This window comes from Trichoplusia ni, chromosome 8 (genome assembly GCF_003590095.1).
Source record: "Trichoplusia ni isolate ovarian cell line Hi5 chromosome 8, tn1, whole genome shotgun sequence".
NCBI lineage: Eukaryota > Metazoa > Arthropoda > Insecta > Lepidoptera > Noctuidae > Trichoplusia > Trichoplusia ni.
The window spans coordinates 3,597,365-3,621,436 of record NC_039485.1 but is presented as its reverse complement, the minus strand read 5'-3'; the positions used below and the strand labels follow the sequence as shown (position 1 = coordinate 3,621,436).

The 24,072-nt window shown below is 33.1% G+C and overlaps 1 protein-coding gene across 6 annotated transcripts in view; it reads right to left on the bottom strand.

Annotated features, from left to right (window-relative positions):
- Positions 1-24,072, bottom strand: part of LOC113496652 (angiotensin-converting enzyme-like) — a 207,224-nt gene that overhangs the window by 19,271 nt on the left and 163,881 nt on the right. For 2 of the 6 annotated variants that reach the window (XM_026875932.1, XM_026875933.1), the window contains exon 3: positions 12,422-12,434. The exons of 3 other annotated variants lie outside the window; for them this stretch is intronic. The gene's annotated coding sequence lies outside the window, so the exon portion shown is untranslated. Of the gene's footprint in view, positions 1-12,405; positions 12,435-24,072 lie in introns of all 6 variants that reach the window. One more of the 6 variants, XM_026875930.1, reaches the window with a different exon arrangement.

Below are 24,072 nucleotides of genomic sequence, written 5' to 3'. Positions count from 1 at the left end.
TATTCCAATCACGTATGATCTTCAATTACTTTTTCCACGGTCGGCTGGGCAGAGCCTTGTTGTGGCTTATTAGAAATGGGGAAACAGTCATTAGTGTACCGGGTATCCCCCTAATCTGGGGGAGAATTAAGTTGTTTTTTTGAGTAAATTGCTCACTTCTTAGAAGTTTAAGGGTTAATTGATTTGTTGCTTAGAATTAGGGGTTGGTTGAAGGGGGAGATGTTGATTTTTGCTGTTGTTTTTGGGGGTAAGAATGGAATTCTCTTACTGAGACACCATTGTCAAATCTGGTCAATTAAGTCTAGTATAAAATAAAAGATAGGGATTTGGAGAAATTGTTTTATCCTATTTCTTTATTAATTTCTATCTTTAGCCTCTTTACTGCAGTCGTATCCATTGTGTAAACTATATATTTTAATTTTAAAATGTTTGTGATTGACTAAATAATTTGGACGTCTTCCTTGAAATTTTACTTATTTTTAAAATGTACCTAATGTTTCTAGAATATGTAAGAATTTCCACATGAACACATAAAATTTTAAAGTAGACTTACTTAGTAAATATTTAAAACATATTTGACGAAGTTACGAAATGTGATGCTATCACCAAAATTACTTAAGTCTGCAAAGTTTTAAGTTCAAAGACTGCTATAACATTTAAGGCTTGGTAACAACTCAACAGAGTATTTTTGTTTTATTATGAAAATTCAGCCAATATATTCAAACTCACTTATTAATGCGATCTCCAACGGAGGTCACATATGAAAAGAAATAAATCCATTTTTAAGTTCATGTTTATTACATTTATAGTGTAAAACATTTAAGCTTTGTCATTTCACTCATTTGACTTCTATAGACGAGTGGTATAATGCCACCATGCCAATTTTTTTCACTGGTCACGGATTCAATCCCCCTTAAAAGCAAGTGCGTTTAAAATGCTTAGTAGTTGCTTTATGAACTCAAGACTTCGATCTCCATACAACATAAGACTCATTAAAATCTCTAAAACCGAAAATCCATAATCAAGTAAATCTCGCATATAACCAAAACCAAATGCATTTTTTTTATATTTTCTTTGTTTTAACCTCATCAAACATAAAAATCCTCTTAAATAACCAAGACAGAGATACGTGCAGCTTTTAAAACCCTTGCAATCTACATACACTATAGTTATATTAAAATAATATTTAGTTCGTTGAACTCCTATCAAAATGAAACGAAATCTAGTGCTTATTGAATATAATAATGCTATTTCAAACTTATGTAAAGGAATATTGTGAACAGATAATGAGCGTATATCCAAAAATATTAAAACTCTAAGATATGGAATTTTTTGGTCTTTCCATTTCAATTTTGTTAAAATGTTTGGTGAGAAAGTTAAATATCAGCAAGACATATTTAATTATAACGACTAATAACCTTTTTTTAAACATTGTCATCGTCTTCAATCGATTTCAAAAAAATAAAGTTTCGGCTGTACTTTGTTTTGTTATGTTTGTTACCACCAAACTGGATGAACCGATTTGGATTCGTTTTTGTTTAACGTAAATTAGATGTCCTTTCGTCAAAAAAACTGACTATGTGTTTTTCTTATTTAAAATAAATTTTATAGATTTATTGCCATGAAGGCAAGTTTAGATTAATAAAAGGACAAAAATAAACTGTTATTAACAGTAAAACTAATATAATCTGATTCCAAAACTTCGCATTCAATTAGTATTATGAAATAGAACACTGTGTCAAGTTAATACCTTCGAGACTCAAAAGCGCAATAATACCAGAGTGCAAAATATAAAGACTATATTATTATTTGCATTTACCATGTTCTTAACTTCAGCACATTACTAACGTGAGCTGTTACAGACATGGCTGCAAATTGAGTGTACTGAACCCATTCTTGGTTATAATGGGTTGTGAGCACAAGCTAGTAGGTATCTCAAATTAATTCTGAAATCAATGGAATTTTGTACTTGGGCTATTTGTAATAAAGTCTTATTTTGAAAGCTGATGTTAAATGTATTAAATTTCAATTAGTAGTTTTCGCTTGCCCTAATTTCTAGAATAATAATTGAATACTACAAGAATGTATGTTTCTATTACGTTTGGAATATTGTGCGGTTTTTTTAATTTAAAGTACAAAAAAAAAATCCTTCGACCTAACGGGGTAAAATGGAACTCTATCATTGAAGGCGCTCCGTCGGTTCGTCTATCCCTCACCGGACTGTATCTCACGAAATAGATCAAGCAACTTTAAATTTGTTGGTGGATGACAAATGAGATTTGAAGGGTTTTTCATTAAAAAGTGCAAAACGGTGTCGCTAGTCCGATTTGCGCTTATATTTAATATCGGCTTTAAATTTTGTACATTGCTACTGTCTATCGACTCCAAAAGCATTTTCCAATCCACTTGCTTACGAACTTAACAAATATAATATATTTTAAACCCATATTTCCACATAATTATTCTTGCCTGCGAAATGTATTGTGAATGTTGTTTCTTTTGACAACATTATTTGTGGGTGAAGCTAACAAGCCGTGAGCGGTATATTAATAATGCTTGTTAAACCGTAACGGAATCTGTTTACCGGTAAAACACAGTTAAATTTAACTTTATGTTACCGTTGCAAGCAGACTTTATGAAATGATGGAAATATTAAATGCTAAGCTATAACTGCATAAGTGACTCGATCACAGGTTAAGCTATGCTTGACGCGGTTGGTCTCTAGGTGGGTGACATCATTTATGACATCTTTGTCATAACGAGTTCCTCCGTGTTTCGGAAGGCAAGTTAAATTGTGGGTCCCGGCTTATTGATGAATGATTCATACATCTTTGTCTTTTACAGGTAGTCAGAAGCTTGAAAGTCTGACAACCAGTCTAACCAAGAGGTATCGTGTTGCCCAGGTAACTTGGTTGAGGAGGTCAGATAGGCAGCCGTTCCTTGTAAAACACTGGCACTTAGCTGAATCCGGCTAGACTGGAAGCGTCCCCAACAAAGTTGGGAAATGGCTAGGCCGATGATTAAAAAAATCTCTCAAAGCAACCAGTAATTGCTTTAATTTGTTTAATTGTACCAAATTTCTACACTACTTAGGTTTTTTAAAACTTGTTTTAAGTTTTTAAACTTTAAAAGCACTTTAAACTAACAACTGTTAAATGACTAAGGCAAAAAAGTAATATTTAAATTCCGAATTAAAATTTCTTTGTAAAATATTTTAGTTGATTAATGAAGAGAAGTCACGGCTTTTTATGACAAAGATGATCCCTAACTACTAATTGCTAAGCCATTATTTATGTTGAACCTTTGCAAATTAGTAAGTAGTAAAAACTACTAAGTCTTAATAAAAAGATTAATAGCAAATGAAAAAGGTTACTTTAATAAATTATACTTTTAAAATTATAAATAAGTAAAGTTTGTGAGGTTGCGAAGGTCAATCTATAAAATGCTCTCACTTATATAAAAAGGGACGTTACATTTCATTCATTTTCTCAATTATATACGAAATTGTTTTAACAATTTAACAAAAATTAAACGAATTTATACAAAAACTACTGAGCCATTGAGATAAAAATTGTATGTTACTAAATGACACTACAAGTGATAAAAAAAACATAAAAAAATATTCAATCAGTCCGCGACGTGAGGTGAAAAATTACAAAAAAAACCGACAAATTGAAAACCTCTTTTATGAGTATTTTATAAACACATGTCTAAATGCAGGTACTTAGTAACTCAATACTTACAAAGTTTTATAAAGAAAGTCGATCCATCCATTTTTAAGACGATTAACGTCTTAAACAGAATCAATCAAGCGGAATGCCTCTAAAACGGCAGCTATCACATACTCGACGGCTTTCACAGCAAGTACATTTTGTAAAGAGATTAAACCTACAAGTGAACACATAATTCAGTAAGTCCCACAACAAACGATCCTTAACTTGCTCTAAATTACGGCCTCTGAGTGCTTGTATTGAACATCGCTTCAAATCCTCCTATACTGGATGACTGCTAAAACTATGGAGTACGGACATTTGTTATAAGTGCAATTGATTGTAACTCTTAAATAACAATCGAAATAAATTTTATTAAGCTCATTAGCGAAGATTAAACATGATCTATGCTAAGTAATTTATAATATGATAATCAAGAAAATATTATTAAAATAAATTTTCTTTTTATATCATTAGACTCACCGTTGCGTGAGACTTCGCTCGCGTGGCTATAAGAAATAGGTTAAGATTAAAAAAATAGGTGCTATTTATTTTCACCGTAGGTGCATAGCATTTCTTGATGAAATGAATAATAAACAAACTCTTCAGCTTTATAATATTAACATATAGATTTGTGATTATTACATGATTATTTTTTCATTGTTTTCATTTTTATTATTGCAAAAGTCCCTAGTTTACCAAGTCTCTGCGTATAAGCGTATTCGTGTAGTGTTCAGTTGAAGTATAATAATGGCTTGTCTATCTGTACGTCGTTTACAGGAAATTTAATTGGGCTTGATATTCGAAGGTTTAATTCGATTTAGTGATTATAAGCTAAATCGAATATAGCTATATCTTTCAATAATACCATAATATTGATGATACTTGCTTAGACAATTTTAGAGAATATGGTGTTTGGTGTTTACGAATGAAACACTATTGATGTTTGGAATCTCCTTTCAGGAAATAAAAATAATTAAATGATGCAACACTTAACTTAATCACGCGTATTTATCGGAATTGCCCGACTAGTTACAAAACCAACCGGAGTCGTTAATCATGGCCTGGCCTAAATAATCATTTAATAAATAATAAGAACAGTTTACAGAAAAAAAAAGAACTATTGTTTTCTTTTAAATCTCACAGACTAATGTAACATAACCATTAATATATACATACATCAAATATTTATTACTAAAACTATTTTCAATTTAAAATTCATAATTCATCGACGTTTTCTGCTGATCCAGATAGAAATCCCAGAATCCTCACCAAACAAATTCTTATGCAAAATAACCTCATTAATCATCAAATATTCTCTAATGCGAGCACACATTTATATGGAAAAGTGCATTTCTTGATAAGTCAGTAGCAATCCTTCCCCGTTGGTTAGTACGAATGAAATATGCATGCCGTACTCCACGCGGCGGTATTTCCATTTGCGATTGCACATAATGTACGGAGACATTGGTAGTAAATATGAAATATCATCCATAACTCGTAGTTTGTGCTCCATTTTGTATTTACTAACTAAAAATTTTAAGCTTTTTAAGTGCTTTATGACGCTTTTTGGTAGCCAGCTGCAACGCTGATAGTCCAAATTTTAACATTTTGAGTAAATTTCTGAGTATTTTTTGTTTTGTCTGCAGACTGTGGAGCGAAAAGTTTTTAGTTTTTGATAGAACTATTTTTGATTAGTTCGTCGATTAAGAAAAATATATAGTTTAAGCAGACAACCATAAAATGTATATCCGATTTATTATAATTCCTCCTGGCGCAAAGCCATATGAATTTGAAAGCAGGTTAGACTCAAGAAATAAATTATAATAAAGGTAATCCAGACAAAAGCACAACGGACACGCGTTTTGAATCAGGCAAAAGCGAAATTCAAACACGTACCTATAAAAAATGAATTTACAACCTAATGTGATCAGATTGTAAATTACGAAGTTATAGCAGATGAGTTCAATCCGATATCAAGAATATTTTAATAAAAACAAATGCGAGAAAATTAAGCAGATTTATGGACATTATTGAGAAACTAAGCTAAAGGGAATTATTTAATTTGGGTCACTTTTGTTTACTACTACTGCTTTTGACACTTTACTTTTAAAGAAGCCACTATATAAAAAAGCACAATTAAAACATTTTTTGACAAGACAGTAGTGAACAGGTGCCTGCAATTGCGGTAAACTAAAACGAAAGCATTATACTAATGGAAGTAGGTAAAAAAATGGAATCGGAAGAATATTCTGATACTGCACACCATACTTTAAATAAGCAATAACTGGAATAAATTAGGGCGTAATTTGGGCATTCCAAATTTATGTTATTAATATTATATTAATTGATGGATAGGCATTAAATGAGGCTTAGTTTTGTCCAATGTATACGTTCAAATACAAAGCTGTATTATATAATATGATGGATACCTAATTAATGGTAAATGATAAATAGAATAATAAGCGTTAATATTTAATTAATTTAATTTTGAATGAATAGAATCATTATGTGTGGGTTGCTATGGTGTACATTACAAAGCTGGAAGTAATATTATTTAATAACTTTTAATAATAGTTATTGTAATGATCACAGGTTAAAATTACCTAAACCAAAAATGAATAGACTTTACATGACCTACATTTACTGAAATATGATCAATGAGAAACTCATTACACAAATACACAACATTTAAAAAATCTCATCCAGAATATCTTGTTATAAAAACAAAAGGATCGTCCGAAACAAATCACATCCATAAAAGTCAACAGTCAAGACACAAGACATCCCAAAGAGACAAAACCAACCCGAGCACGCCACGATAAATGCGCGTAACCCAATCAGTCCCCACAAACAAGCGTCAGAATTCGTGAAGAACTTTTCAACTTCCAACGGGGCAAGCGTAAATTCGAAAGGAGTTATCTGTCCAACGCTCCCGAAGTGATTCAACGTAATGAGTTCGCTACCTGTGACAGAGTTGCGAATTTCAGTAAACAAACTGCGATCATACGTAGCTGTGTCTTCCGAATCAAAGGAAGTCTATGCTTGTGGTGAACCAAAACTAGAGCAAATTTAATATGGCTTTGGTATTTGATCTCGCTTTACTGAATTTGAGTATTTGTGGTATAATTTCTGCCGGTTTGTTCCATTATATAGCAAATGCCTGCTATGCATGAATGAATTAGCATGGATAACTACACTGGTTTAGTGTTGGCGATATTAGAATTTAAATTTAGGTCTCATGTCGAGTGCACATGTTTCCGATGTTTTTTAACAATAAAATGGAAGAAAACTGTAAATAAAGGCATTAACTTAGCATAGCAGAGATTTTTTCATTCAATTCTTATAACAGATTCAATAAAACTTAGAACGAAATTAGATTTGAATATGTCCAAAACTTTTACGTATCAGCGAAATGTCACAGTAAAAATCAATTCCATTCTGTCTATTTCAATTACGTTAAACATCCGTTAAGAATAAAATCGTTTCTACCGACAGATTGATAGCTTTTCTGTCGTCAACCATGATGAAAATGGAAGTGAAAAATCTTAGAGCGTCCTTTAATTTTATTTACCAAGTTTAATTAAGCCACCTTAGCACGTCAAAGACCTTTAACGAGACGCTCGGGATGTCTGAAGTTCTAACAGACTTAGGAATAGACACTGTTGTTTAAGTAATTAGTTTAGAGAAGTGTCATATTATCCTGGAGAAAATTATTTTGGAAATGAAGGATTGAGATGAATGTTTGCTTGTATATAATTCCCACGTGAAATCACAGACGATAAGGAAAACGCCTTTGAGATTGTTTACGTTAAAATGGAAAACGACGTTAGTTTAGAAGGAGAGACGAAAGCCATTTTAAGACAGCGAATGATCAAAATTTTCAACTCTTTTTCAATATTTTAATGCTATTTTATAGTTGATAACTGTTCAAGTATTCGTGTTGTTTGTCGGCAGTAAAAAGTATTTATTTTACTAAAACTGCAAACTACAAAACTCTTTGTTTTTGTTGAAAACAATATATTTTACTCGCTTCGCATGGCTGATAAAGTCATAAAAAATGTGTCTACTTCCTAGGACTTTTCTAAATATTTACCTAAAAGGCCGCAAAAACCTTATTTTTTCCAAGACAATAAAATGAACTGGACAATTCTAGACGCAAATCCAAGGTCTCGGGATAAAAACGGCTGCAACTAACTCAAGGGCATCTAGAGATTTCTCGGGTCGAAATTACGATGTTGGGAACCCTTCAACTAAAAGGAAATCCTACGATCTTTTAAAAAGATTGTGTTTTCGACAATTTTAACCTACGCGATGAAGTCCAAGAAATTTGTTTTTATCTTTATCATTCAAAAAGTAATGGTGCCGCAGATATGACTATATTTTTTTCGGTAGCAATTGTCATGAATACGTTCATGTAATGTGATAGCCTGGACCGGATGGACGCGAATAATTGGGCTGCTATTTGCAAAATTCGCTTTGAATGCTAATTCCGTTTATAAAACTAAGTTTCCTATGCTCCTTTTTTACCCGGACCCATCGATATTTTTCCTTTCTTTTACATTGCTCAAAATACCAAAAAGTCTTTATAACTCTTGTAATTCCTTCACTAATTTTTCAAAATATTTTTTCAGAATCCAAGTCCAGAGTGCGAGATTGTCAGTCTCTAGCTAAAATGTAATACCTACACCAAAACGAGACCTATTATTTCTTAAGAAAAAACAGGCCAACCGTCCCGACACGCGACAAAACAATCAAGAAGGCTTTATGTTGTTAGCAGAGCAAGGTCATTTCCTCATGATTTATTTTTTACGTGGACTATCCATCAAAGCGGGGATATAACGAGAATTGGCTGTTTATTACGTGCTGGTTTAACACAATTATTTATGGTTAGGATTTTTTATTCGTAACGTATCGAATTTTAGGCTAAGTAAAGCGTGTTCTGTGTTGAAAGCTTTTAAATCGTTTGTTTTTTATTGAATGTTACCAACTGGTAGTGGAAATAATATTTACAGGAGACCGATACTTAAATATGTATTTTCAATGCCAGCATTAGAATTTGTCTATCGACGAGAGTAGAGAATATGTTACGACCATTCAAGCAGATGCAGTATGTTGCTACTTCATTGAAATAAACACAATTATTTTAAAGTTAACTAGAATTAAAATAGAAATAAATCTTACTTAAATAAATAAAAGGTAAGAATCAAACCTTATTTAAGTCACTGACCTGAATCAGATTTGGGAGGTTGCCAAAGATAGCAGTCTAACTCTATCTTGACATTTTTGGAGAGTAAGCAACTGTACAAGATTCTAATCAACTAAATGAAATGCGAGAAAAATGGCAATTTAATAACGATATTGATATTGTTATAACTTAAATGATACATACAAATCAAGAGACTTAAATCGATCGATTATGAAGTCCCTTTAACGAAAGGCTGAATAGAAAGAATGAGAAAAAAAAACCGCCCACGCTTTACACCATTTCAATGACATTAACGTGTTATTTGGTTAGCAATCAAGTCCTTTAAATCTTAACCATACATAAAATAACGCAAAAATCACTTCAAAACGAACGCAAATAAAAATTGAATCATCGAATCATTTCTGTTAAGCGGTACTGAAAGTGATATCCTTTGCAGTCAATATGTTAAGGTATATTTCCGTGAAATGCTACACGCGATATACCGACTAATGCCATCGTAGAATAAACTAAAGCTACGTGTGAGTTCCTCTGTTATAAGATGACAATCTCAGCCTATTTAAATTAGGAAAATCGATAACGAGTTATAGTTTATAACAAACCCTAAGTACTAGAAGTTCTTTCTGTTAATATGTTCAGTATGTCCAATTTGACCTCTTGTTTGCCTTAGAAAAAAGCGTTGAGAATCAGATAGCTCATGCGTTTAGAAAAAATGCTTCCAGTACTACGGCTGTGTGCTTATGTACCACTTCCCTCTCCCTTGTAAATATGACTTGCAACTACGAGCACAGTTTATGAAAGCTTGTGAAAAATTTCGCCGTTTCCGAGATCTGGGATCGGCCGCAATCACGAAACCGAACCTTTAGGGTCGGTTTATGCATGATTGGCGATACCCAACACCCTTTGTGGATGTAACACATGTTCAGAATTTTTATAGAGGCTCAACTGAATTTTTTCGTCATACTTTTCCTTTTTTTTCGCGGTAACTTCATTGAGTCATTTCCAGGGATTTTATTGAGTGGATTTAAAAGTTGTTTCGGTTTTCGTAGGAATTTGTTTGTTTTCTCTATAAACCGTAAAACATGCTTTTTATCAGGTTGTTGCTTGGTGTAATTATTTGGCTTGTTTTGGAGTTATTCCCATTTGATTTTAGGATTAGTAAATAAGTCAGTTTGGGACTACAAAATGTTAAATTCCTCACAATTAAAGAATAAATAACAAAAAGTTTTCTCTATTCAAACTTTCTCACAAAAATATTAAAAGATTTTTCTCGCCTGTATTTTTATATTTTCCAACAGTAACAGTGCTCTTAATAATGGGAGCTGTAACAATCAGTATGAAGTAAGCAATCAAGTGTTGTTTGAAGCTCGGATCAGCGGCAAAGGCTTTACAAGAGACCTTATGAATCATAAACAGTCGCAGGTCGTACTGTTACTGAGAACAATGACAGTGTTTTGTTCTTTGCTGATTTCTGTTGCGACGTTTTTCTTGTAGTGACTGAGGTTTGTATTTTTTTTTATTGAGATGACACGGATCTATTGGTGCATTCAGGGTGAAGGGTTGTTCGGATGTTGTCAAGTATTTGAAGAAAAATTTGATGGATTTTAATCGGTTGTCCTAGATTTCGTGAAGTCGCTATAGTTATGGTGTTGGGTCTTTAAGATAGTTGAAATATTTTCATTTAAACCTGCCTTCAATTATGAATCATCTAGTAACAATACCAGCTGCTAATTAATACTAACAGACAAAAGCATTACCTTTTTTGAAATTAAATAAACACATACCTGTATTTTCTTATCACTAGTGTCATAGAGGTCATCAGTTTATTGGAATAAAATTCACAAATTAATATTAACGTATTTTCAATTGTATACTCAAAAGAAACAACCACGTAACCTAAGATGTTAATCCAAAATCAAATCAACTCGGAAATGACCTCAAAACCAATAAAACAATACCAAAGAAGGTTATAATTAAACCCTTAACCTCTCAAAAGCAATTTCCGAGTTGTCTTTGAATAATCCTTTATAACTTACTTACATGATAGACAAAGGTATTAAGGGTTAAGCCTTGAATGAAACAAAGGGACCGACCAGCGATGATATTCAAATGAAAGACGGGTTCATTGTTGAGAGATAATCTTTATACGAAGTGCTTTTGAATCGGTTTTGTGTTTTGTTTATTTCTTTTTGTAATTAACAATAACATTATGGAGAGTAAAGAGAATGGTTTAAAATGAAAAGTGGGTCAAAAGATGGGTCTATGACAAAAAGAGTTATAACAGCAAGGGTTCCGTAAAAATACTTCGGCTAGCAAAAACTGAATTGCAGTCACTAATAAAATTTATTACCGTACCAACCGTCACTCAACCTTGACTTTTATTTCTTGTTAGAAACCCACTTGTAAACATTTCAACTGTAGATACAGAATCCTATAAACTACTAAACAAATTGTCAACACTAAATTCAATGTTAGATTCTTTTCATAAAGGTCGCCAATCATGATGTATCGCGCTTAATTCCGAATTCGAAAAAGTGCATTAACCTGTTCTTAAAGTTTATTTTTTACTAGCTATTGCCCGCGACTTCGACCGCGTGGTTAGAAGATATAAGTAAGGAATTTTTGAACGAAAGCCCTCGAAGATTAATATTTTCCCCCGTTTTTGCCACATTTTCCATTGTATCTTCGCTCCTATTAGTTACAGCATGATGTTATATAGCCTATAACTTCCTCGATGAATGGTCTATTGAACACAAAAAGATGTTTTCAATTTGAACCAGTAGTTTCTGAGATTAGCGCTTTCACACAAACAAACAAGCTCTTCAGCTTTATATATTAGTATAGATATTGTGACTACTGTTTTTTTGAAAAACGATTGTATAACAATATTTTTGTCATTCTAATCTATTTAAGAAACACCTGTTATGTTTGTTATTGTTTAATGTTACCCTTTCGGATTCATACCCATCCCTTTCGGAGCTTTCCTCGGTGATAAATGATTCATGACAAGCGTCAACTCCCTATGTCCTACCTACAACATTGTTAGACGCGCTGTGTAAACCCAGTTTGTATGTAAAATCCATTTTTAATTTGTTTCCTTTTTGTTTGTCAGGAGACTGGACTGGACTCGGATAGTCGAGCGGTAGAGGTCACGAAGAAAAACTCAGTGGGTTTAACGTGTTGCAGGTTTGAACCAAGCATAGGACAAAATTTTATAATTCAGTTTAATTGACGATTGTGAAGATGGTGTTTTCAACCAACTTTAAAATGTAGGACTTCTCGATTTATCCGTTTTTTTTTTGTTTTAAGAACTTCGGGCTGCATTAACCGATTTGGTTGATTCTTTTTTATCTTACGTGAAATAGTTGTAATTCGGTAACATAAAATTTTATTAAGTTTGGCTCAGTAGTTTTTATTGAAGGAGGTCGTATGTTTTGTTATTAAAAAAATATTATTGATGACGATCTTCGTATTCATAATCATACATTCTGTTTCAGTCACGCACCGTAGTTAGCTACCTGCAAAGATAAAAACAAAAACATTAATAGAGAAATTGTACAAAAAAATCATTTCATGAAATAAAATTGTAACTCAACTCTGTGAATAATTAAATTCAAACAAATCCTGTTCCTACAAAAACATATTAAAGCAGAATGTATAACGTTGTATATTCTTCTATTGTCTAGCATTTTCTCTCAAATTTTAGGAACGGCTACCGATTTCCCGATTCAGCTGAATACTCTGAATATTAATACCGGTTCTATTAAGACTAAGTGATAATATCTAGTAATTATTTAGTAAGAGTTCCACACTGCTCATAATTGTTTTTTATGCCTAAAGTTGTATTTACCTCTCAAAATACCAGCAAACAATTAGTAGGGTTAATCAAAATAATGAACATGATATTTTAGGCAATTGGCACGTGTCAACTATTTCGATTGAATTTCAATCAATGCCTTGTATTGTTATGTTTCGGTTAATTTAGACTAGATATGAAATATTGAGTGAGTTATAATACATTGTCTGCAATAGTGTATCGCTTTTGATAGCACAGTTGAGGGGCTCCGCAATGTATGGCGATGAGGAATATTTCTCGCATCATTTAAACGAGTCTTTGATGATAATTTTGGTCGTAATGTTAATTATGTTGAGTGCGGTTTTGTGCATTATTAGTTAATTTACTGTTTTCCCTCATTCATCACCACAAATAAGTGTAACTTATTGATTGAGGACAATTATTTTGGACCAACTAAACTTGGTTACAATACCAATGAATTATTTGTCGGTGCCTATACAAATCAAATCCAGAATTTATACATGCTGATTTTTTTGCCCTCTAAAAATAAGTAACATATGACAAATCTTAATATTTGCTGGAACAGTTTTAAATAGTTGTATGATATCTATACTAATCTATACTCTATACTTATACTTACTACTTACTAATATATAAAGCAGAAGAGTTTGTTTGATTGTTTGTTTGAACGCGCTAATCTCAGGAACTACTGGTCCAAATTGAAAAATTCTTTTTGTGTTGAATAGACCATTCATCGAGGAAGGCTTTAGGCTATAAACCACCACGCTGCGACTAATAGGAGCGAAGATACAATGGAAAATGTGAAAAAAACAGGGCTGGTATAAATCATAACTTATATCTTCTATAGTGATTTCTTAGGTTTACGCGAATGTTAGACATTGAAATGAAACTACTTTTACGGATTTTATCGCGGTTTAATTTTAGATTTTAGCTCCCGATGTTTCGAAACCTTTGCAGGTATCATGGTCACGGGCAGACTGAGATGGCGTTCGTCTTGACAGAAGATGTTGCTCGTTCTACCTTCATATTTTAATTAATTATTTGTGGTCCGACCTACGCAGTATGAGCTCAGTGTGTCTCGGTGTCTTGCAGCACTGCTCTTGGGTTTGGCCTTGAGTTTATTTATTATTGGATCCCAAGTAGGTTTATATCTTCTACCTACGGGGACGAAGTCGCGGGCAACAGCTAGTAATATAATAATAATATTCCACAACTTTCGTACAACGCCATCCCATCTCAAACAATGTTTTATCAATCCGTATACTTATACCTATATTTATATGACTACCAAGCACTTTTGTCATCAAAATATCTCTTAAGGTAAGCACTTCACACCACTGAAATCCTTTGAATCTCCCAACAATTATCCCATTCAATAACCGAGATACTCAAATCTCAGTTCTCGCGATCAAAAGGCAGTTTATCTTCCAAGGTGTGAAGAAGATGCAGGATTTCCTTTTCATCCATTGTTAGGTAATCTCGTCTTTATAAAGCAAAGATCAGCAAAGCCACTCGCGACTTTAACTTTCGAACCAAGTCTTTAAATTGCAAGTTTATTTATTATGCGCCTTTCAATGACTTTAAGATTGAACTTCCATTTACAAGTTGCGTATTTGTTGTTTAATATTTTCGTTTCTAGATGTGTTCGAAGTGTGATTAAATTATTTCTTATGCAAAAAATAAAAAACGTGTACAATGAGCACTTATCGTAAAAATATTTTATCGCAGAAACGGGATGGCTCAATGCATTGGATCTGTCTGGTGCTTTCAGTAAGGGCGCAGAAGATCAAATAATACATCAAAATCTAGTCTATAATCGATTTGAACAGTTAGTAGCTTATTTGTCGATTACTCCCCGGGCATTTGAAAAAGGTAAGCCAGAACAATAATTGATCATAATCAAGAATAATTATTCAACAGTGGGATATAAATAAAACTAGACTGACTAAGTTTAACCAAAGCAGAATATATAATGTTACATTTAAGTATGTTATAATTATTTATGAACATAGGGTTTAATATAAGACCTGGTACTAAAAATATTATTGTTAGTAAATTATCTGGTGTCAAAATCTTGCTTTAAATCTCAAAGCAGTGATTTAAAAGTGCTTAAATTTATAATGATTTTTAACAAAAGAATTAATTTATGGAACGACCAATACACAACACATGTATATCTATCTATATAGCTGCAAGAAACCCGCATTTCTCTTAATAAGGAATGCAGCGAACACGTCTAACCCATTAGAAGCACTATCAGCGTCTAATAACCTTTTAAAAAGAAATCAATGACTGTAAGAGATCCTGTCAATTTGCAGTAATTGACGGCAGAAGCCCGCTTTTCAACTTGTCAACCTTAATCAATGAGATAAAATCATTGAGTGACGCTATTTGTGTTCGCGAAAATTCTTAAAAAGCTACGTCATAATTGTTCCAATTTAACTTCACCATTACATTTCAAGGAACATTTTAAGCTGCAATCATCTTCCTTGGCTTGTAAAGGTGCGTTTATAGTGTGAGCATTTATGCGGCATGGCGCGGCTATTTGGTCTGCGAAGTCTATAATATTTAGATACATTGGTATGAGATCGGTGTTCAAACCATGAGTTCACTTCATAATTTATCCCTTCATACAAAATGTGAAGAATTACAATAGTCTTCATGCTTACGCCAGTGCAAACTGCATTAAAATGAACTGTGATAGACAAAAAATTGAAAATTTCACTAATGATGTTACATTATTGCCGCTATGACAAGTATGCCAAGACCTAGATTTTTATATCTAGGTTCAGTAACGTTTGATCCAGTCACAAATGTGACCATGGTTTTTGACGACACGGCCGCCGAACGATCCATTTTGGTTCACTTCATGAAAAACGCACCTTTACTTACCTTATTTGATGAAAGAAATAAATTAAATTTTGAAGGACTGATCTCTTGATATTAATCGCTTATTGGCGACAATCCTTAATTTCGGTTTTAATTCTTAAGCATAAAAACTTAATGTCTTTTTGTATTACCTTTATACTACCGTTTTGTGTTAGTTTATGAGGTTTTCTGCATCATATTCTCTTGGAGCATTAATATGAATAGGTAAAATCAGCGATAAGAGTCGATAAAAGAAATCAGAATAACAAACTTCCAGAAATGCGCAATGACATTAAGAACATTAATCTTGTGGTAGTTCTTAAAAGAGTTAGGTCAAAGGTATCAAAGTACTTCGTTGCTGACATTACTAGTGCACAGGCAAATACTTCAGACACCACATCAAATCAAACACAATTCACCATAAAAAAGCAAAATTCAAAATTTCAGCTATAGGTCTCTTTACATGAAAACTCGCCTCTTTTGTTTATAACTAAAAGATCGTTAGCTCTCTTTACTTTTCGCCTAAGGCCAAAGAATACTTTACTCGCCAAATTAGGGTTCCTTGTTAAGCCTACTTAACAGGTTAGTGTTTAAATTTTAGGCCAACTGAGACGCGACCTAAATAAACGGAAAAGTTTGTCGACTGCCGCTGAGACGGCAATATTTTATGTATTCAGTTAATTTTTAAAATCCCATAGCCTTAAAAATTGTATTTAAAGCTGTGCTGAGCTAACATAAAATACGCTGTATAAGCCCAAGAAGATATTTTGGAACACATTTAGATTATAATCAGCAAGATTCTACAACAATGTAGGTAACGACAGTTTTTTTTAAATCATGACAATTTAACCTTGTAGATCAAAAAGTTAAGGACTAAGTTTCAAACAAACAAAATCATAATGATCTACATTTATTTACCACACAATAGGAAGTATAGGAACATTTAATCCCACCATATTAAAGTAATAATCGATGATGGCGACATTCAAACTTCGACAATGACGATGCGTTTCAAAATTTGACCCATATTATGTGTATAGCTCCATTATTTAGAGTTTAAAGTCCGCAGTATGGTTAAAGTAACGGCTCTTTGATAGCCGCTATACCACTTGCCCATTACCCTCAATTGATTTTGTAAAGTTGCGCTGAAAGCCACAACGCCACATTATTTCGCTTCCTCCTTTTCTTCCTTAGATGAAGCCCTTTGACCGAGGCAAATTGCCGCTTTATTACCAAGCACGTTGAAATACTTAGCGGTGTTTCTTGGAACTTTATCGTGTTTTAAACTATTAGGAAAAATCGGAGGATTTTTCTGAAGTTTCTGACCTGTCATCGTCATCTACAGTCACTCTCACTGTTATTACAAATTTGTATCGTATGATCATTTCCAAACACGATTTTGTCTCAAGAGTGTAAATTCTAAAATTATTTTCAAAGAAAATTCCTAAAAATATTTTAGAGATAAATATTTCGTAAAATGTTAAACAATATCGACGACATTCAAAATTTATTGGAACGAACTCAAACCAGCCTCGTTATAATTCTAAGGAAATTCCTAAATTCTAGCTCCACAATACAGCTTTCAAATTGTTTACAGAAAACGTTACTTCAAATAATGGAACGTTAGCACATACCATGCATAAATAATTTAAACGAAAATCCATACAGGCATCAGTATAAAGCTGGAGTCTTAGAATCTCAGTGCTTTTCGCTTCTCCAACGTTTTTATATCTAAACGGATGCTCTTAGCGATTCATGTAATGTTGGGATATGTGAAAAGGCTTAACTGATTCAATTTAGTCGGAGTATTTAGATAAGAATTTTAGGCCACAAAGAGTAGAGATTATGAATATTCTGAAAAGAATGGTTATGTTAAGTACATCGATTATACTTTCAATAGTATATCAAAAGATTAAAAAAGGTCAGTCGAAAGAAAAGAAGAGAATGGAGAATCAGATGTTCTAGTTCGACTTTGGCAATCCAAAATCGGTATTTACCAGTATAACGATGCAGACTGTGTTGAGAAATTTGACATAAGCACTAATGGTACTTAAACACAAGGTAAGATCAAATACCGTAATGCTGTTAATAAAACTGGAGCTGTAAACAATAAAGAATTAGATAAGGGTAACATTAATAAATCTGCTCTTGAATAAATCATTTCAGATAACTAAAAGTATCATCACACTAGTCAGGTCAAGGCTAAATGTTAAGAATTTCCATAGAACCATCCAATTGACCTTCCAATCATGAACAGAAACATTCAATGAACTTAATCATGAAATTACTGATACAGATCTCATTGCAAATAAAGACGTATCATTTTGCCTGTATCAGGTTATGAAGATACGTTATCTGATTGAGATGGATGTGAGCGGAATATTAATGGGAATCTTTGTAAGATCCTTGCATGATAATACAAGCGATTCCATTGGAGTTTATTTTTCTTTTGAATTCGGAAGATTTTCTATATGTATAGGAATAGTTAGTCTTTAAGTGATGCCACCTTTTTTAATGTTAATCGGAAACTGGAAAGAATTGGTTGTAGTTTAAAACCTGCAATTAAAATGTCATCACTTTATACTAACTGCAGAAAGTTAATTCTAAAGCTGGCTCAATATTGTAAATACTCGCAATTTACTAAGTGATAACTTAAAGTAAGCTTTCAAGGACTCTTATGATTGTATTGATTGTGAAAGCTTCCCATTGCGAAACCTGAAATGATTTGATATCTCTCGTACCAATTACTAAAATCAACAAATACATTCCGAAATCGGGCCTTAATAAATCCCTTTCCAGAGGCAAGCAATCAATTTCCTCAGGGAATAAAATATTAATAATAAATTCAAACACAACAATAACGCGTAAAGAGTTCCAAAGGAACCGTAAAATATTGGTAGGTATTCGAATGTACGCTGCTGATGTAACTTCGGTACGTCTCGAAAGAGCTGAAAAGTATCGCTGTCTTTCTCTCACACACAATTTAAGTATACTTGCATCTCACGTAAACTATCTTTTAGCTCTTTTCAGATTCTCCAAGTTTTATTGGTTCACTGTATCCTTTCGTTTCGCTCCCCAAGGCGGGATACTATACAGGGATTACTTCGGATTTTTCTCGGTCTCACGGTCCGAAAACCGGCAAAGTTGGAAGTTTGCAACCTATCAAGCTACTTTACTCCTAGTGACGGAAAATGTATGTGTTTGAAAACTTTTTAAAAAGCTCTTTGTGTGAAATCTATTGATACACGTTCTTTTCCGGATTATTTTGACGTACTTTGAGAGAAATAAGTAGTTTAGTCGTTTTATAGATTCTTTTTTTTTCAGATTTGAAATCTTATAAAACGAAAACATTTAAAACGCAAATACTTTCAATATCTGAAGAAGAAAATGATAATGCAGAACTGAAGCAGTCAATTAAAGAAACTGTTTTCTATTTTCTCTTTATTGGATTCGAAAGTTTTGCATAAGCTGTTCTTGAACTAGTCTCAAAGTACTTATCTGATGCAAACGAGATGTTATTGCCATTCTAATATATACCTTCCGACATTTAAAGTTCCTGAGTTACATCAGCAAGTTCTGCTTTCTCCACAAGAGATACGACGCGATACAATTGTAGCTGAGTCCTAGAATCCTAAGTATTAACAATTAATTTCTCGACTTCAAAACTGATGCTTGAGGTTTTTGGTGTGACGTCACTAGCTCCACAAAACGTTAATTCGTTTTTACGCTCAATTACATTTACTTAGTTTGAATGTCGAATTGTAATTAGTTTTAATGTATTTCAAGTTTGTTGGCGACTTCTGTTCTTGATAGGGGTTCGTGTTGAACTCAGTTATTTGCATTTACTACTGTTTCATGTTTAACCCCGTCTAAGTGTTTAGTTAGTATCTTTATTAGAATATTTTAACGAAATACTTCTTAATTAGGGATTCATTTAGGTATATGAATGGGACTTAGTAGTTTTAACTAATTGTCGAAAATGTTAAGATGATGTGAATTTTCTGTCGAAAAACATAAAAAAAGATGTAACATTTGTAAAGGAACAGTAGTTATTTAATTATTATCTACCTTCAAGGATAATGCTGAAGTAATCAGATTGTAGAGAATATTGAAAATTAAATATCAGAGACCAATTTTCAGGCCATACCGTCGAGGAGAAAATTCGATTATCTGCTGCGAGAATCTAAACTTTTTTCCATCGGTGAAAACTCAATTGAGATTATCAGGCAGCCATATTAGAAAACCGGGTGAAGTTAACAGGAGATTCTTTTAACCTTAATAACACAATTGTTGATTCTTTCTGACTGACTTATCAACTAAGGAACTGTGATTTTGACGTTTCTTAGAATTGGAATTTATTGATGAGATCTAAAGCCGTTTTACTGTCATAAAGGCAGTATGACATTGAGGATCAAATTTTATCTAAGTGGCACTTAAACTTACCATATGGCGACTAAATTTATTTGTAGTCAAATAAACCATGAAGTAAACTATTAGTCCGCCCAGAACTTTTTCTCTAACACATAATATTATATGATAAACATTACCACATTTCGAAGTTTTATGCCGTAGGTCGAAGCGGGTTGGGTGATATGAATTGGAAAAACCTTTTATGAATGAATGGATCCACTTAGATGTTACTAAGTAATGTGTTTCCGAGAAATGTATAGAGAAATGTTCGGGTAAAACCTTTTACTATGGCAAATGGAAGACCGGTCAGAGAAATGAAATTATTAAACGATATACCACTATTATTTATTAATTACTTTACGCTTGCTGTTATGGAACAGAGCGTAAAAAGTAATCAATGTCGAATGGGAGAAGGTCTCCGATTCGATATTTATTGTGGCCGTAAGAAAGCCTTTTGTTTTTGGAAAAAAGAAACTCTTCGATCCGATGCCTGTCTTCATCGTCTTTTGGACGTCATCCTACCGTCGCATCTGAAGCCTTAACCGAAGTAAAAGCATAATAAAGAAACCTTAAATAGGCACAACTATGACCGAAACACAAAAATGTAGTTTAACATTTGTAATATCAGAATACTCGTAAAATAAACGAACGAAATAAAAGTATAATGTAGAATTGCGCTGCCGTCGTCTGCGACGTTTAGTTGACTTGACTAAAGTCGAAATCCGCAGAACCAATCGGGTAATGGTAGTGGCGATAAGACAAATTCGTATAAAGAAATTTTATATGATAAAATAAAGTGATTTCTTTTAGAACAATATTTTTGAAATAACTTTTGTTTAGATACTGGTGTAGCAGTAATAGTTTTGGCCTTCTAAAATAATGTAGATAAAAGTCAAAATAGTCAAATCTGTCAATTTTCTATCATTGGATCAGCTGTGCTTAGATTTTTCCCCATAAAAAGAACTATTACAGATTACTGTCCCCAATTTTTGGCATCCAGTTTTTTTCGCGATGATTTCTTTCACCGTTTGTCAGTGGTAGCTTAAAATAAATAAAGTACACAAAACCTGTACCAGTCCGTATAAGATAGAACGGGATGAAGGAAAAGTTTAAAGAACAAGTTCAGTTTTATTACTACAAACCAGATTCTGAAGATTTATGGTGGCACAAATATTAAAAGTTTAACATCGAATGTTTAACTTTAAAACGTATGTTATACACGGTAAGATAAGCAACGATGGATGATATTGCAAAACTTGGAACGCCGCAGTTAGGGGTTGTGTAGACTTAATACTTGCACGAAATTCCGATTAGGCTGAGTATACAAAATGTATTGTTCGAGAAATATAATGAAACATACTCACGAGCTAAAAGCATTTGTGAAGCATGCTATTGTCTCCAAGAGAATTGTATACGAATGTACCGAGGTGTTTCTTTGGAAACGAATTTCTCTAACGTTGTTAATTTTGCTAAACAAATATATGAAACGATGAATGGGTATCCTTTATTTGTTAGCATGTTATCTTTCCTGATGTTATAGACATAGAAACGCTTCAAAAGTTTTCGGAAATTCTGCATCGAATGGAGTGTCAAGTTAATAAAGTATTGACAAGTTCTAAATGGACTTTGAGTGACTTATAATTGAGAGTTGAGATCACTATCTTTCCGCAAAATTAACAACTATCAAATCTATGATTGGGAATCCCACAACCGTCTTAAAGTAATATTTTCAGTTGAGGAAGTTCTACAGTCCACATGGCGTGGAGCGGCGTCTCTTTCAAAACTGTAATAAAACTGCTTTTGGAGATGGTTGCAGACTCTCAGATTATAATAGTTCCAGTCTTTAAACACACCAAGTACTTGTAGCATTTCCTTTAAGTATCTTGGTCCGTTGTCAGAAGATTTCTGTATCGCACTGTAATTAGACGGTCATGCTGGCAACGTTTACACTAATGGCCGAAGCCTGTATCCGACACCGATGTTATACATGCTGTATCGTAATCGATTTGTAGTACACTATTGTGGGTTGCGTTACATGCGATTTGAATGTTGGTACATCACTAATCGGACTTGACAACAATTTCAATATGACGCAATCGTTGATGACTTTAGTTACTAAAGTAGGTACTACTTTTGCTTTTTAAGTCATTTGGTATAACCCTAAATAGTAAATAGTAGTAGCAATTTGTATTGCAGAGGCTTTAATGGCAGGTGACATTAATTTAATGGCAGTTATTTCAGGGATTATCAAGTACAAGTTTCATAAACGCGCGTATTAACGTATTCGAACAATGTGAATCATAAGATTGGGCGTGTTGATTTGATCTTTTGACGTATAAATGCCACAATAGCTACATTGGGAATGTCATAAAGCTCTTTAACAATTGCGTCATCATATGAAATTGTCTATATAACACATAGCGACTTTAGTTCGCGTGTTGACTTTATAAGTAAACCTAATACCGACAGTCAACAGGATGAAAACAAAATTATTTCCAGAACAGAGAACTATTTTCAGCCACTCTATATGCGTAACAGTAGTTCCAGCCTATAATTCCCTTTACTCTAACAAATAGTTTAACAATACACCTCCGGAACTAGTTTAAAATTTGTCGCAACAATAGCAGGAACTAAGTCGGTATGTTAACATAAATAGCATGTTGCTAGTTTTTGAATAACGACAATTGAATGTTAATTCAGGCAAATGGATAGCTTAGTTCATTTACAGAATAGGTACATTGCTATTGTTTATGAAGGATTGCAACGCATTGCCATACACCGACACAAAAACGCGGATGACGTAGCACGGCGGTTCAGGTTTAGTCAGTTAAAGTCTGACACTACCCATTTCCTCCCCTGAGGGAGTGGGTGTCCACTAGGATTCCCCCGCCTTACCAAAAAAAAAGTTACATTGCTATTGCTATTAAACAATGGTATTTTTTATTCGTTTAATTTTTATTCTGATTATTTTAATTTCGTTTATTTGCAAAAATGTTAAGTTCAGAAACGTTCTTGTATTTTTTGTTTGTAATGTCAACTTGTTTCTGTGAATATTTGTAATTAAAATATGAAGTAAATACAGTCTGTGACTTCAATGTTTAACGTTATTATATTGGATCCAGAAATATCAGAATTAAATAAAATCATGTACTATGTTTTTGAGATCGCTCAAACGTTTTACAAGGCTTTTCTAATGGTTGGAAAAAAATAACGATAGTGCGCTATGTTCAATTTACTTTGCCAAAAAATAGCAAGAATCGCTCTTCTTCCCCTAAAATAAAAACTATTTCAGTTGCTAAAGTATGACTACGCACTACATGGCTTTGAGACGAGACTCACAATCTTGGTGACCCACCACCAAGACCAAGGTAATAAACCGGTCAAGAGCTGGGCCAGGGTTCCGTAAGCTGAAGAAAATAGATCATTTAAATATTTCATCACTGTAAAGCGTTAACCTTTTTTTATGACGTCGAGCAAAACGAACCCTTTGTTCCTTCTAATCCCTCCAAGAGCATGTGTACAAAGTTTAATAATGATCAGTTTAGTATTTTTCACGTGAAAGCGTAACAAACAAACTAAAATTCATATTTATAATTAGTAGCGTACTATAAATCCTAATAAAATGAAAACCATGAAGGTTTTACTTAAAGGGACCTTTTTACCCGACTTACTTTGAAGATTGTGATGTAGGCAGAAGCCTGTTTTGATGTAAACAAAGCGTCACTCTCAATTGGAGATTATTTTCGACAGCTTCCCTTTATTAAGGCTACCCGGAGATTGTTAGTTCTAAGAAAGTATTTATTTCCTTGGAGCTTTGCAAATATGTGTTAAAGGCAGAAGAAAATATGTTTTAATGTAATATGTAATGTATTTAACAAAAAAAAATGTTTAGACCGTCTCACATATATCCAAAATGTTAAACAATTTTTTCTTCAATCTCGTTCACAAAAAACGAAGGCAAACAGTGATTTGAAATCTCGTGTGACGTCACTTACCAGTAATTAGTATTTTTACTAGCAAGTGATGTTACTAGCCCCAACTAAGATACATTTCTTCATCTT